This window comes from Saccopteryx leptura, chromosome 2 (assembly GCF_036850995.1).
Source record: "Saccopteryx leptura isolate mSacLep1 chromosome 2, mSacLep1_pri_phased_curated, whole genome shotgun sequence".
NCBI classification, from domain to species: Eukaryota; Metazoa; Chordata; class Mammalia; order Chiroptera; family Emballonuridae; genus Saccopteryx; species Saccopteryx leptura.
The window spans coordinates 324410905-324426984 of NC_089504.1; the positions used below are offsets into that span (position 1 = coordinate 324410905).

Genomic DNA, 16080 nt, shown 5'->3' on the forward strand with positions numbered 1-16080 from the left:
AAGAAAAGAAAAAAAAAAGCCAGTTAACAGTTTCTGTCACAGACTCTGCTGGGTTCCTTGCTTTCTGGGGACTTTTCACAAAAGATTGAGAAGAGAAAGGAAGTGAAGTCTTGTCTCTCACCTGTCGAATTCTAACCTATCAATTATGAGGAAAGAGAACTTTGACTGAAAACACAGAAAATTTCCCAAATCTATTACTATTACTGTGTTCAGACATAAGTGCAGTGTGATTTGCTTGAACATATATTTATTGTGGCCCTACCATTCAGTTAAATAAGCTTGTACACCAATCAAATAAGATATGAATCTTCAACAGAGCCGGGCACATTCCACTAAAGATCCCCTCCGTATATCAGCTGTAGATAAAATCTGATTTAAGTCAAAACATAAGATCGCTCTGGCTGTCCTTGCGGCATGGGCTTCTTTTTTTCTGTACTCATCCTTGACTCACACTATTACTGGTGGAAGTCTTCCAAGAAAAACTAGATTTAGTTGTCAGATTTACAGTATCAAGGAATCTCTAAAATGAATGGGTTCTTTAAAAGAAAAGCCAAACTCTGGGTAATTACATTCAAATTCCTTAATCACATTTTCTGAGCTCAATGGGAATTGTGGTGTTTCTTTCCTGAATATCTTCTGCAGAGCCACGTAAATGCAGTGCAGATCCTTCCTTCAAATGGATATCTAACATCAAGACTCCCCGTTGGCAAAATGTTAGTTTCAAGTATGTGCTTCTTAAGTTTTCCTTTTCCTGCGAAAAGCAATTTTTGTGTGTGTGTGTGTGTCTATTTATATCACTTTCCTCACTTTTATACCCCTGCCTTTGCTACACCCCTTACTTGCAAAAAAAAAGAAAAAAACAAAAAACAAATTTGGAGCATCTCAGGAATAGCTGCAAGAATATCATTTACCAAATGGAAGACAGAATACAGTTCTATAATAATTGCTTCTTCCTCATCTCTGGACACACTGCCCCATCCCCTTAAAGCTATAGCCCAGTGGTGTCCAACAGAACTTCCTATGAGAATGGAAATGTTCTACATTTAGTTTTGTCCAATATGGTAGACTGACAATATGGCTAGTGCCACTGGCAAACTGAATTACCGATTTTATTTTATTTTCGTTAATTTAAATTGAGATAACCAAATGGGGCCAGTGGCTATTGTACTGGACAACACAGTTCTAGCACTGTTCATGAATGGTGAGCAGAAGCGACCTGTGTAAGACCTCCAGTGTTCCTTGTCCCCATGATCACCTGTGATAATTCGGTGGTGAAGTCTTAGTTAACCTAGGTCCCTAAGTGGAGATTGCACGGAGAAGAGATCCCTGCCATCTGTGATGGACAATAAGTTAGCCAGAAAAGTCATACAATGTATAAGGAATAAAATATAGCCACGTACTGATATCTGTGAACACTGCTGGATCAAATATTACCTGTGAAAATGTTAAGAAGCTCCTACTTGGTGTGTGCAGGTGGTGGTGAAATAAGAGGGAAATATAGCTGCGCAAGTGGACTCAACTACTATACTTTGTACAGATGTGCCACAGCACAAAACTGTGCCTGTGAGCAAGGGTGGGTTACTGAGAGCACAGTACCACCTGCTTGGAAAACTAACTCAAGAAGAAATTGTAACATATTTTATGTTCTTGTTGCCATGGAAGACATTCGTGTGTTCAAAGTAGTGAAGCTATATTTGGTAGTAATGTTTTTCTCACAGAGAGGAAAATCCCCTAGTTGTGAAAGAGTTAAAAGAAACCAAAATTAGACACAGTTCATGTTAAAGGTTAGAAGAATAATCAGTCATTTGAAAAACACTACATAAACATTTTTCCGGATGCAATTTTCAGTCCAAGGATACATTTCCCAGTAGAAATCAGCAGCTAAAAAGGAAATCATTTCGTCTCCATAAGTGCCAAATTGTATCCTGATTTTTCCTGGTCTGGCTCAACTTTCAAAACTAGTGGTTCAACTTCTGCAATCTTTCACCCAATGACTATGTAAACACATCTTTATAAGACAGACATAATCCTTGGGTGGGCCAATTTATGTTGGATTATGAAAATACTTAAAATACAAAATCGTATAATGATTGTTGTCCTTTGGTTTTCCACTAAAAGGAAAGGAAAATCCAGTTAACATAGGAAGTGGTTTATGTGAAGATAATATGACATATATACATTGCTTTCTCTTTTTTTCCTGTCTTTGAAAATAGATATTACTGACAATTCAGTAGAAGCTTGCTTTATATTTTGGCAAAGCGGTGTGTAAATCAAGAATTTGCAAATATACCTCTGGTGTCCTCACATCTTCGACACCATCTACCACACAAACGGAATGAATACAATTACACACACGAGACCAGGAAAAATTTTCACCCTTGGAAGTACTTTGGATCTTCTGTATTCAGTCAAAGGTTACAGAAACATTAGTTTTAAGGATAAGTAATCTTAAGGAAAAAAACAAAGATTCATTCAGAATTTATTACTGCCTCCTATTCATGTATCTCTCACATTATTCAGAACTCTCCATGCCACAATTCAAAGAGAATCTCTATCACTAGGAAAAGCCATAAATTTTAAATCTTCAGAGAAAGGTAAAACTCTGCTCTTTCACCTCTCCCTTGAAATTCTAGAGCTTTTATAGTCAACTATGAAATACATCATTGAAAACCCTATCTTCAACATTTAGCAGGTAGAGGGGGAAGAATTTAAACTTTTCCTGCTATGGATAGAGTTATGGAAAAAGAAGACATTTGGGGAAACTTTGGAAAGTGTAGAATAAATCAAAGCACTAAGATCTGGAAAAGTCTGGTTAAATGTTAAGAAGAGCTTTTCACACCTGTGTCTATACATCCATGTCTTGGAAATAAGGTATCTCCAATACCATTCACAGAAAAATGTTGTAAAATACTCCTGCCTTCAGTAAGCAAACTGAAAGAGTTACAATCACAAACATTTCGTATCATCACAGGATGTTGGGAATTATAGCAAATATTCATTAATATATTTTAAAAAATGATTCTTAACAATATTGTGAAAAGTTCTAACAAAACAAAGAACTTAAAGCAGCTTAAGTCTACAAATTTATTTTAATTTAAAGTATAACTCCATGAATAATTTTCTGATAGCTATATTAGTCCTTTTCTTGTTCCTGAGAAAACAAAATAAATATGTCACTGAAGAAGCCTAAACAGACTATAGAAATGAACATAGCACAAAGCACCTTTTCTTTCACGTGCTAGAAGAAGCTGATAAACAATATACTTTTTACATTCACAAACTTTTAACTGAGTGCAAGGACTTATTAGGATTGCATTTTCCAGTTTAAATAACTGATTCTGCACAACCACCATGGAGCACTTAATTGAATATTTTTACTTAACCTCCCATTTAAAGCACTTTTCACTTGTTTGTCAAAATTAGGAAATCTTTAATTCTTCTGAAAAAAATATACTTATAGAGACATCCAAAACTAAAAATTAAAGGTTGATTATTTAAACCTAGCTTTTAGATGGAAATATTTTGCATTCCTTTCCGATTTAAAACACTCTCCAATGAAAGCCATCATTATTTATAAGTGAAGAAAGAAAAGGGAATCTGTCTTCCTCCTTCCCACTCCTCACTTTGCCATTGTCACCTGTATCTATTTCCAGGAAGCCAATATTCATTAGGGTTAATCTGCCTACTAAATGAATAAACAAAGGATTTCTCTGTCACTCAGAGGCCAGGTGAGCCGATAGCATCTTCTAACACAGAAAATCGTCTGTAGCATACAGCTCAGGAAATTACCTGCTGCAACCCCACACCTGGGATCATTTGGCAGGCAGAGCTCTGATGTTGAGTTATATATGGAAAATAGACTATAACCATTTTTTCAAAGGACTGATAATCACACATCTTTTAGAACAGAACATTTTTATGTAATCAAGAATATAACTCATGGGGAAAATTAGTAAAAAAAAAAAGAAAGAGAATAAAGAAATTTAGAATACCAGAAATAAATTTTTCCATGCCCCCCCCAAAAGTAGATGCAAGAAATAATGCCTAAATACCAACATGCAATGAAATAAGAACTGATAGGACAATAACAATATTTCTATGAATCACAGACCTTAATATTGATATAACAGTTCTAGAATTAAATGTGGTCAATAAACTAAGAAAGTTATTAGATATAATCCCTACCTTTAGAGATTGATAGAAATTCAGATCAAGTAAAGTTACAAGACCTTGGTGGTCTATCAAGGCCTCAGGAAAAGAACCAGTGGTGGGATTCAAATAATTTAACAACTGGTTCTCTGTCCTAATGACCATTTTAAGTATATATAAAAAAATACAACAAAAGGTAATTTATTATTTCATGCATTTGATACTTAAATAAGAATAATAAAAGAGGTACATAAAACTAGATTATGTTATAAAAAAGTTTTAAAATATTAATGAAAAAAAACCCTGACAAAAACAATAAAATGTTATTTAAGATATTTCCATATTGCTTCTTTTTTTATTATTATTTTTATTTTTAATTTACAGAGACAGAGAGAGAGAGTCAGAGAGAGAAATAAATAGGACAGACAACAGGAACAGAGAGAGGTAAGAAGCATCAATCATTAGTTTTTCATTGCGACACCTTAGTTGTTCATTGATTGCTTTCTCATATGTGCCTTGTCCACGGGGCTACAGCAGACCAAGTAACCCCTTGCTTAAGCCAGCGACCTTGGGTCCAAGCTGGTGAGCTCTGCTCAAACCAGATGAGCCCGCACTCAAGCTGGTGACGTCAGGGTCTTGAACCTGGGTCCTCCGCATCCCAGTCTGATGCTCTATCCACTGTGCCACCGCCTGGTCAGGCCATATTGCTTCTTAAGAGATTGGCATCCTTATTTGCAATTTTTTTCACCTATCAACAGAATAAACATTACTACGGGTACTTAGAATATGCTGTTATGCAGATGAACATTAAAAAAAGAGTAAGAGATGGCCTGACCAGGTGGTGGTACAGTGGATAGAGCGTCAGTCTAGAACACGGAGGACCCAGGTTCAAAATCCTGAGGTCATCCAAGTGCCAGCTTGAGCACGGGCTCATTTGGTTTGAACAAGGTTCACCAGCTTCAGCCCAAGGTCACTGGCTTGAGCAAGGAGTCCCTTGGTCTGCTATAGCACCCCCCCCCAACCCGGTCAAGGCACATATAAGAAAGCAATCAATGAACAACTAAGGTGCCACAATGAAGAACTGATGCTTCTCATCTCTCTCCCTTCCTGTCTGTCCCTCTGTCTCTGTCACACACACACACACACACACACACACACAAAAGTAAGGAATGTAAATTTGTGATTCCCACATTGGGCAGCTGCGCAGGTGCCCACTTTAGAGAGTCCTGATTATAAGTGCCATTTTAACAACTGGTTCGCTGAACTCTATAAAAATTAGGTTCAGTTCTGCCAAACTGGTGTGAACCAGCTGAATCACATCACTGAAAAGATTCAATTATTTGTTAACATATTAAATTGTAATATTGCCTCCCCATGTTTCCCTTTGAAGAGCAGAATCTTAAGTCTCACTTCCCTATAAAAATCATTTTTCCAGCTAAATAATCCAACAGGAAATCATTGGTGGTAAAAAAAAAAAATCATAAAATAAAATAAAAGAAATGAGGTCAGGCCCCGGCTGGTTGGCTCAGCAGTGGAGCGTCAGCCCAGCATGTGCATGTCCTGGATTGAATTACCGGCCAGGGCACACAGGAGAAGCACCTGCTTCTCCACCCTTCCTCTGTTCCTTTCTCTCTATCTCTCTCCTCCCCTCCCACAGCCAGGGCTCCATTGGAGCAAAGTTGGCCCAGGCACTGAGGATGGCTCCATGGCCTCCACCTCAGGCACTAGAATGGCTTCAGTTACAACAGAGCAATGCCTCAGGCAGGCAGAACATCGCCCCTGGTGGGCATGCCGGGTTGATCCCAGGCGGGCACATGCGGAAGTCTGTCTCTCTGTCTCCATGTTTCTCTCTTCAGAAAAATACAGGAAAAAAAAAAAAAAAAAAGAAATGAGGTCAAAGATATATGACTTCTCTTCACATGTTGGGGAGAAAAAAAATATATCCTAGGTATTGGTTTTAAATAACATTTCAGAGCCTGAAAACGAGGTAGAAGCAGAGAGAAGAATGGGAAGGCTGATTCGATTAGGCACAGCCCTGCAGGAACAAAACTCATTTACAAAACAAGAAAACAAATGGTGACTAGGGTGTATCACCTTCTCAAACTCAAGTTCCTCCTATATGAGGACCTAGTTGTGATACAAAAGGAAGTGAGACTAAATCTATCAGCTTGTGTGCCAATGAGAACCAACCAACGGCCATCCTGACACATGGGCCATTAAGTGGCCACACCTGCTGCTATCTTTATTTAACATTTAATATTATACTTGCAGAGAAAAGAAGCCAAGCTACTGGGCAGTATAGCTATGCTGTGCTAGAGGGACTGGAGACTGGAGAATAAAAAGACTTAGGTAAAGGGTTAGTCAACATCTGATGAGTGCCTACTCTGTCAAATCCACATGGAACAGGACTGGGTTTGCTCAGCGGAGGTAAAGAAAAAGATAAGGCCTTTGTACACAGTATGCATTACTGTTATTATTATAGTTGAGTTTCTTAGCTTCATAGGGTACCGTGGTTGCTTTTATATGGAAGGTATCAGATAAATCATATACAAAAAACTGTTGGGAAAGGTGTTCACGTGAGAGAACAGGGCCGTCAATGGGCAAGGAGTGAAAAGGAGGGACTGTGCCCCATGCACATCGCACCTAAGGAAATGCAGAGCAGAAAGAATCACGCCTTACTCAAAATGTGGGGTCTTTCATAGTTTTTATCTGTTGGGCCTTGCTTTCTGAAATACACCATTTAAACATAAATGCAAACTGTATTTGACTCCCAATAGCCCATCCACTTATGTCACTGTATTGACAGCAGATGCTAACTATGTATATATATCAATGTCATATATACAGATTTCTGAATTTACTTTTGCTGAGAGGATTTTTGGTGTATGTGGGAAGATGCAGCATGTCAGTTAAGGGAAATGTATATGATTTCCCTTTCAAGATTCTACAAAAACATATGGGAGCAAGATAATGTTTGTCCTGACCTGCCCAAATCCTGGGAGATCATCTCAGATCCACAGAACATTCCTGAGCACTAGTGCTCACAGTGGGGCTTGTGCATTAGCAGATGTGTGAAAATGCATGTACTCAGAGAACTCCCTCACGGCATCACATCTGAAGAAGCTGCTCTACAACTGTTATTCCAGCCAAAAGCTGAAATGATATTTCCAAGTTAAGCATACCTTCTTTTAAGCCAGTGTCTGGACAGAAAAATTCAACTGACGGGTTATTTGGCTCCAAGCCAAGAGGAGCCTGAGTGAATGTCAGACAGATTTTCAGGAGGCCTCCCACGTTCCACCCCAGTCCTCAAATCGTATCGAAGACTCTAGTGAATTTTTCCTCACACATATAATGATTTCTAGCAAATTTTCCCATTTCAAGCACATCACTGGAAGAGTCATGGGTATTAATTTATTTTGATTAAAATGGGACAGTGGATAAAGTGTCGACCTGGAATACGGAGGTCGCTAGTTTGAAACCCTGAACTTGCCTGGTCAAGGCACACACAAGAAGCAACTAATATGAGCTAATACTTCGGCTCCTACCTCCTTCTCTCTCTCTCTCTCTCTCTCTCTTCTCTCTAAAATCAATAAATAATATCTTTTGTAAAAAATGGGGTAGGGGTGTTTTTGTTCAATACTGTCCCCAGTTCATTATTTAGGCTATGGCAAAAAAAAAAATGCTGAAAACATTAAGAAAACCAAACTACCTTTGGATACTTTCTTTAAAATTTCCTTTTTAAAAAAGAATAGAAGAGTTTTTTTGTGTGTATGTGTGAAAGAGACAGGGACAGAAAGACAGGAAGGGAGAGAGATTAGAAACATCAATTCTTTGTTGCAGCACCTTAATTATTCATTGATTGCTTTCTCAAATGTGCCTTGATGGGAGTGGGGGGCTACAGCAGAGTGAGTGACCCCTTGATTAAGCCAGAGACCTTGGGCTTCAAGCCAGCAATCTACGGTCTCAAGCCAGCGACCATGGGGTCATGTCTATGATCCTACACTCAAGACAGAGACCTCGCACTCAAGATGGTGAGCCCACACTCAAGCTGGCGATCTCGGGGATTTGAACCTAGGTTCTCTGCATCCCAGTCTGAATGCTTTATCTGCTACACCACTGCCCGATCAGGCAAAAAAAAAAATAATAGTTTTTTGAGCCTCATAATAGTAACACAAGGTCACAGTAAAAAAGCTTTGGAAAAATTTTAAAGATAAAAATAAAACCTGTCTATAATCCCAGAGGTTAGGTACTATGTACGTATTGGTTCGTTTCCTTCTAGTTTCTTTAAAACACATACAACATATATACACAACATTATGTATATGCATAACTACATTTTTCTTACATAAAACTACAGAGTTTTATATCCTTCTATGTTTATAATGGAAAATTAAAAAGCAGCAGTCACAATCTTAATTAGACAAAAAGCATTAGGAAGGAAAAAAGGACAATTAGAAATGTTAAAGAAGGACACCCAGGTATATTATATTCTAAATGAAGCCGTTTTTTGTCTTGTTTTGTTTTGTTTTGTATTTTACCGAAGTGAGAAGGGTGGGGAGGCAGGCAGACAGACTCCTGCATGCGCCCGACTGGGATCCACCCGGCACGCCCACCAGGGGGCGATGCTCTGCCCATCTGGGGCGTTGCTGCAATTGCAGCCATCCTAGAGCCTAAGGTGGAGGCCATGGAGCCATCCTCAGTGCCAGGGCCAACGTTGCTCCAACGGAGCCTTGGCTGCAGGAGGAGAAGAGAGTGGCAAAGAGGAAGGAAAGGGGGAGGGGTGGAGAAGCAGATGGGCGCTTCTCCTGTGTGCCCTGGCCGGGAATAGAATCTGGGACTTCCACACGCCAGGCCGACGCTCTACCGCTGAGCAAACAGTCAGGGCCAAGCCTTAACAGTTATGAATATGTATTCATAATGTAATACAACACTGACATTATATAGCAAAACTACAGAATATAAGGAGAAATAGAAAAATATTAACAGTAACAGCATGAGATTTTAATTCACCTTTCTAAGTCCATGATAGGATATATATGGCATCAAAAGACACATAAGATAATTGAGGTAAATTTTATAAACCTTTAACTTACAAACTGAAAACAGAGACTATATATACTTTTTCAGGTGCCCAGAATAACCTAAATTCACAAGACATAAGTATTTCTGATGAAAAACAAAATCGGACCTGCCAATTGCAACATATGGGTCTTATTTGGAACATGAGTTCGTTAAATGAGATAATCAGGAAATGTAACATGGATTGGAAATATGATATCAAAGAATTATTGATAATTTTTTTCAGGCACGACAATCCTTTGCTTTTAAAAAGAGTGCTTATTTTTTGGAGATAGGTACTGAAATAGTAGTAGATCAAACAACATGATGTCTACAGTTTGCTTTAAAATAATGTGATAGGGTAGGGGGGTAAGATATAAAACTAGTTTGGCCATGAGTTACTAACTGCTGACACTACCTGAGTGTTAGGTGTTCATGATGCCATGCTTTGTAATAAGGAGTTAAAGACAAGAGAGAGCCTGAAATAAATGATAGCAAGCACAGAAAACTCTTTTGAGGAATTATGCTTTACAGTCAAGAACTGGGTCTTCATCTGAAACTACTTTTAAAACAGACTCACGGTTCCTTCATTTTTATTTAACCTCCATTCTGTGTAGACAAATATCACAAAATGATAGCAGTTTTTGAATCTAGTGACAGTGTTTAAGTATTTGCTTTGTCATACACTTTATTTGTTTGTTTGTTTATTTATTTATTTATTTTAGAGAGAGGAAGGGAGAGAAAGAGACAGGAACATCAATCTGTTCCTGTATGTGCCCTTCAGACTGAGGATAAAACTGGCAACCTCTGCACTTGGGGATGATGCTCTAACCAACTGAACTAGCTGGTTAAGGCTGCTTTATTACACTTTAAATGCCTTCTGTAAGTTAGAAATTTTTCATAAAAAAAAACTTGCGAAGTACATATCTATTGCCAAGTTAAAAAAATCATATCAGCAATTCTTGCCTGTTTATTCTTTCAAAAGCACCGAAGAATAATTGCAGCAAGACTCAAATATAATCTTCTGGTATTTTGATTGGGATTAAATGAAAGTTCTGAATTAATGTTGAAATATCTGCAAGTTTTCCTTAGTTTCCTTATTCAGAAACAGGATATATACTTAATTTATGCAAATAATTTTTATCGTATGTGATCAGTATTTCTTTAAAAGTTGATGCTCTTCAAATTTCTAGACCAAAACATTAAGTTGTCTACAAAAAGTGATTCTATAATTATATCTCTTCTTTATGTCTTATATATAACTGTATTGTCTGGAGTTTTCAGAGCAACTATATATAGTAGTTACAGCATGATTGCCTTTATCCTGACTGTAGAAGGAATATAAATAGTATTCCCCATTAAATATGGCACTGGTGTTTGCTTTCAGATTAGTATTCCTTTTTATTTAAAGAATTCTCCTTTCTACTCCTATATTTCAGAATAAATCTCATAAATAACTAGTGAATTTTAACAAATGCCCTTTCCGCATCTACAGAGATTATCACATTTTCTTATTGGACCAATTAATTTTATATATTTCAATCATACTTTTTCTGATAGGTGATAAATCATATTTTGGGCATGGTAGATGATTCTCTTACTGTAATGTTCAATTTGGTCTGTTAGTATTTTGTATGAGATTTATAAATCTAAATTAGAATGTAAGATTGATGCCTACTCCTCTTTTTTTCTATATTACATTTTGTTAGTTTTCGTCATATATTTTTTAAATCCCCTTTTACAGGGCATTAGAAAAGTCTTGTCCTCAATAGGTGTTAAAAAGTTCCTGAATGCTAATGCTATTTATTATGAAATAGGAAAAGGCAGGAGGCCAGAGCCTGCGAGCACCAAGGTGAGATAATGGCTTCCACATCACTTAACCGTCAGCCTCACTTAGTGTGAAGTGTTGTATCTAGAGACAAGCGAGCAAGCAAACATTGAAAAATATATAGAATATTAAAGTAATTGACAAACACGAGAACTGTCAACTTTTGGAAGATAATTTTAAAACCGTGCTTTTTTTTTTTTAATGTCAACAGGAATAAGAAACAGGAAATAAGAAAGCCACGTTAGAAAAAAAAACCGATATAAATTTCAAATAGCAGTATCAGGAAGATCCTCAGATGTTAGTCCCAACTTTGGCAAATCTTATTCACCATTTTAGAGTTCATGGGAATCCTTAGGTTCAATACTAGTTTGCAACAGATTCTGAGTTTGCAACAGAACTTGGAAAAAGAAAATACTTTGGCCTGACTAGTGGTGGTGCACTGGATGGTGTGTGGACCTGGAACACTGAGGTACCAGCTTTGAAACCCCAAGGTCGCCAACTTGAGCATGAACTCATTTGGCTTGAGTGAGGGCTCACCAGCTTGAGGAAGTGGTCACTGGCTTGGCTGGAGCCCCATCCCTGGTCAAGGCATATATGAGAAGTAATCAACAAACAACTAAAGTGCTGCACTATGAGTTGATGCTTATCATTTTTCTTCCTTCTTGTCTGTTGGTCTGTCTGTCTCTATTGTTAAAAAGAAAGAAGGCCCTGGCCGGTTGGCTCAGCGGTAGAGCGTCGGCCTGGTGTGCGGGGAACCGGGGTTAGATTCCCGGCCAGGGCACAGGGGAAGCGCCCATTTGCTTCTCCACCCCCACCCCCTCCTTCCTCTCTGTCTCTCTCTTCCCCTCCTGCAGCCAAGGCTCCATTGGAGCAAGGATGGCCCGGGCGCTGGGGATGGCTCCTTGGCCTCTGCCCCAGGCGCTGGAGTGGCTCTGGTCGCGGCACAGCGACGCCCCGTAGGGGCAGAGCGTCGCCCCCTGGTGGGCAGAGCGTCGCCCCTGGTGGGTGTGCCAGGTGGATCCCGGTCGGGCGCATGCGGGAGTCTGTCTGACTATCTCTCCCCGTTTCCAGCTTCAGGAAAAAAAAAAAAAAAAAAAAAAAAAAGAAAGAAAAGAAAAGAGAAAGAAAGGCAAGAAAAGAAAAAAGAAAAAAAAAAAAGATCCTGACCAGGTGGTGGTACAGTGGATAGAGTGTCAAACTGGAATGCAGAGGAACTAGGTTAGAAACCCTGAGGTCACCAGCTTGAGTGTGGGCTCATCTGGCTTGAGCACAGGCTCACCAGCTTGAGCGTAGGGTCACTGGCTTGAGCATGGGATCACAGATATGACTCCATGGTTGCTGGCTTGAGCCCAAAGGTCACTGGCTTGAGCAAGGGGTCACTTGCTCTGCTGTAGCCCCTCAGTCAAGGTACATATGAAAGAGCAATCAATGAACAACTAAGATGCCACAACTAAAAATTTTTTTAAAAGATTTTATTTACTCATTTTAGAGGGACGGGGAGAGAGAAAAAGAGATAGAGAAGGGGGGTAGGAGCAGGAAGCATCAACTCCTATATGTGCCTTGACCAGGCAAGTCCAGTGTTTCGAACTAGCGACCTTAGCGCTCCAGGTCGATGCCTTATCCTCTGCGCCACCACAGGTCAGCTGCAACTAAGAATTGACGCTTCTCATCTCTCTCCCTTTTGTCCCTATCTGTCCCTCTCTTTGTCTCTGTCACACACACACACACACACACACAAAAAAATTATCAAATTTAAAAAAAAATTCTGGTCTTTGGGATAGGTTCTTTATTTTAGAAGGTGTACTACCATCCCTAAGTAATGAAACTTCAATTGCAAGGTATTCAGAACACAAAGGAACTAAAAGGACGCAGTAACTCAAGGTATCACCTACCGTATCAGAGATGATACCAGCTTATCGAGCTAGGTGCTAATCACTGGCTCTATCTATAAAGACCATCTCTAGAGAAGCCTGAGTTTGAGATCTCAGCAGGTGTATTTAGTAAGGCTAAAAAAAAAGAGACTAGTCTACAGACTATATTTGTAAAAGAATTAAGCCAGAAAGAAAAGAGAGAGAAAGAAACAAAAAAAAGAAAAGCTGTGGCCATCCTTAGCAAGACTGAAGACTCCACACACACAGCCCATCTCATAGTCAGGGCACATTTGATGGCCATCACCGATTCAGCATTTTTCCATCCCAGTTTTTTGTAACATGTATGAAAAAGAGAAATGGTGTTGGCAAAATTTAGCGTACTTTAATACACACAAAAGATCTAGCTTAGTTGTAACCTTGTGTAATACTGGACATGATATGCTAACATATTGGTAAAGTAAAAGGAAGCAAGGAAGAAATGAAAAATTTAAATTTAAATGTACATACCATTACAGAATGGCCTTCAAGGTCTAAAATATTTACTATCTTGGCTCTTTAGATAAAAAACTTGTTGACTCTTGATACTGAAAAAAATCAGGGACAAATTGTTCCCTTGAAGGTGTGTTATAAGAAGATTCTGGAAGGTGGAAAAAACAGAGAACAGCTAGGACCTGCAGAACACAAAAGAACATGCATGCTAAGGTTTTCTTTTGCCTCAAATATCCCAGCCTTGGAGCTGACAAAGCCAACAACCTGGAAATGTCAAAGGACAAAAAAAGACTGCACAAAAGCCTGATCTCGCTAACTAAAGGAATCGGGCAGCCTCACAAGGCAGAAACTTTCATACTCTAGAAAACACCCCAGGAAAAAAACAATAATGGCCACTGTGGCTCTATCACCACACAGGCTAGCAAAAGCCAAATGGAGAGCCTAGACTTCCACCACTATGAGATTCCAGTGAGATGCCCAATAACCCCACTGGGGGGGGGGTGTCAGAGGGGGGAGTGAGAACATTAATTCCTACAAGCTGTGAACAAGAACCAACTCTATGTTCATTGCAGCATTATTGACAACAGCCAAGATATGGAAGCAACCCAAACGCCCATCAGTAGATGAGTAGATTTAAAAAAATGTTATGGCACATATATACAATGGAATACTACTTGTCCATAAAAGAATAAATAAAGTATTACCTTTTGGGTCAGCATGGATGGATCTACAGAGTGTTATGCTAAGTGAAATAAGTCAGACAAAGAAAGACAAATATCATACAATTTTACTTATATGTGGGAGCTAAAAACAAAATAAATAAATAAAACAGTAACAGACTCATAGATAAGTAAACAGACTGACGGTACCAGAGGCTGGGTGGGGTGGGGTGGAGGGGCCCAGTGAAAAGGTAAAGGGATTAAGAAGTACAAATGGTTGTTACAGAATAGTCACGTGGATGTGAATTACAGCATAGGGAATATAATAAGTAATATTGTAATAACTATGTATAGGGCCAAGTACTTGAAATACAGGGTGGCGGGAACCACTTTGTAAAGTATACTGTTCATAACAATTAGGGGATATTTTATACCTTCATATTCATTTTGAAATATCCCCTAACTTTTGTGAGTGTCTAACTACTGTGCCGTACACCTGAAACCAATATGGAATAATATTAAATGCACTGTAATTCACCCCCAATACACACATGCAATGTCAGTGCAGAGCAAATAGGAAGCTGGGATGTCTAGCCCTCACCCAGCAGTAAAGAGGTGTCCCTGCTCCTCCCACTCCGTTGCTGTCAGAGGAAGCCGAGGGGAAAGCCAAGGCTTTTTTCATCACCCAGGAGGAATGGGGCATCTTGTTGCTTTGTTGGTGGAGACCAGATAGGGAACTGGAAATCTGCCCTTTAGAATCCCGACTTTGGGTGGCAACACTGGCCAAGCAAACATCTACCTCCAGCTGGCAGAACCCTAGCAGAACACCCCAGTTTCCCTGCAGCAGTGGTGCCTAAGAAAGCCAATTAAGACAAAAGGTGTAAGACCCAAATCTTAGGGAAATGCCCAGGTTTCAATGGAAAATCATTCAAAATACCGAGAACCAGGAAGATATCAAACAGAATAAAAAGAAAGATAATCAATGGACACTAACACTAAGATAACAAAGATTTAAAATTATCTGGCAATGTTTTTAAAAATACAATAAAAATCTTTCAAAGAACAATTATGAACCTGCTAGAAACAAACAAACAAACAAACAAACAAACAAAAAACCCAGAAAGCCTCAGTAACGAAACAGAAACTCTTAGCAAAGAAGATTTAAAGAAGAATCAAGTGGAAAATCTAGAATATAAAAATACAGTGTGTCCGTAAAGTCATGGTGCACTTTTGACCGGTCACAGGAAAGCAACAAAAGACAATAGAAATGTGAAATCTGCACCAAATAAAAGGAAAACCCTCCCAGTTTCTGTAGGATGATGTGGCAGCATGTGTGCATGCGCAGATGATGACATAACACCGTGTATACAGAGGAGCAGCCCACGGCCATGCCAGTCGAGATGTGGACGGTACAGAGGAAAGTTCAGTATGTTCTGTGGCTCGCTAAATTCGAATCTGTGACCAAAGTGCAACGTGAATATTGGCGCGTTTATAACGAAGCGCCACCACATAGGAATAACCTTACTTGGTGGGATAAGCAGTTGAAGGAGACCGGCAGTTTGGTGGAGAAACCCCGTTCTGGTAGGCCATCAGTCAGTGACGAGTCTGTAGAGGCTATACGGGATAGCTACCTAAGGAGCCCTAAAAAAAATCTGTGTGTGAGCCCATATCGAATTGCACTGAATAGGTATGAAACTGGGAGTTTTCTTTTTATTTGGTGCAGATTTCACATTTCTACCGTCTTTTGTTGCTTTCCTGTGACTGGTCAAAAGTGTACCATGACTTTACAAACACACTGTATAATAAACAAAATTAAAAATTCAATGGATGTATTCAATAGCAGAGTGGAGGAGAAGAATCAGTAAACTATAAAAGAACAACAGAAATTACCCAATATGAAAATTATAGAGAAAATAGGCTGAAAGATTAACAGAATCTCAGATTAGTGGGATTCTAAAAATGGTCTAACATTGGGTCATAATGAGCCTGGAAGGAGAGGGAAAAAGATGGGGCTTTAAAAGAATAA

General features: G+C 39.0%; 1 protein-coding gene and 1 pseudogene across 5 annotated transcripts in view; one reads left to right on the plus strand and one right to left on the minus strand.

Moving 5' to 3' along the window:
- The window catches only part of BCAS3 (BCAS3 microtubule associated cell migration factor), a 614901-nt gene that overhangs the window by 251743 nt on the left and 347078 nt on the right, over positions 1–16080 (minus strand). The window lies entirely within an intron of this gene.
- LOC136394061 (reticulocalbin-1-like) overlaps positions 1–16080 on the plus strand; it is a 32632-nt pseudogene that overhangs the window by 2044 nt on the left and 14508 nt on the right.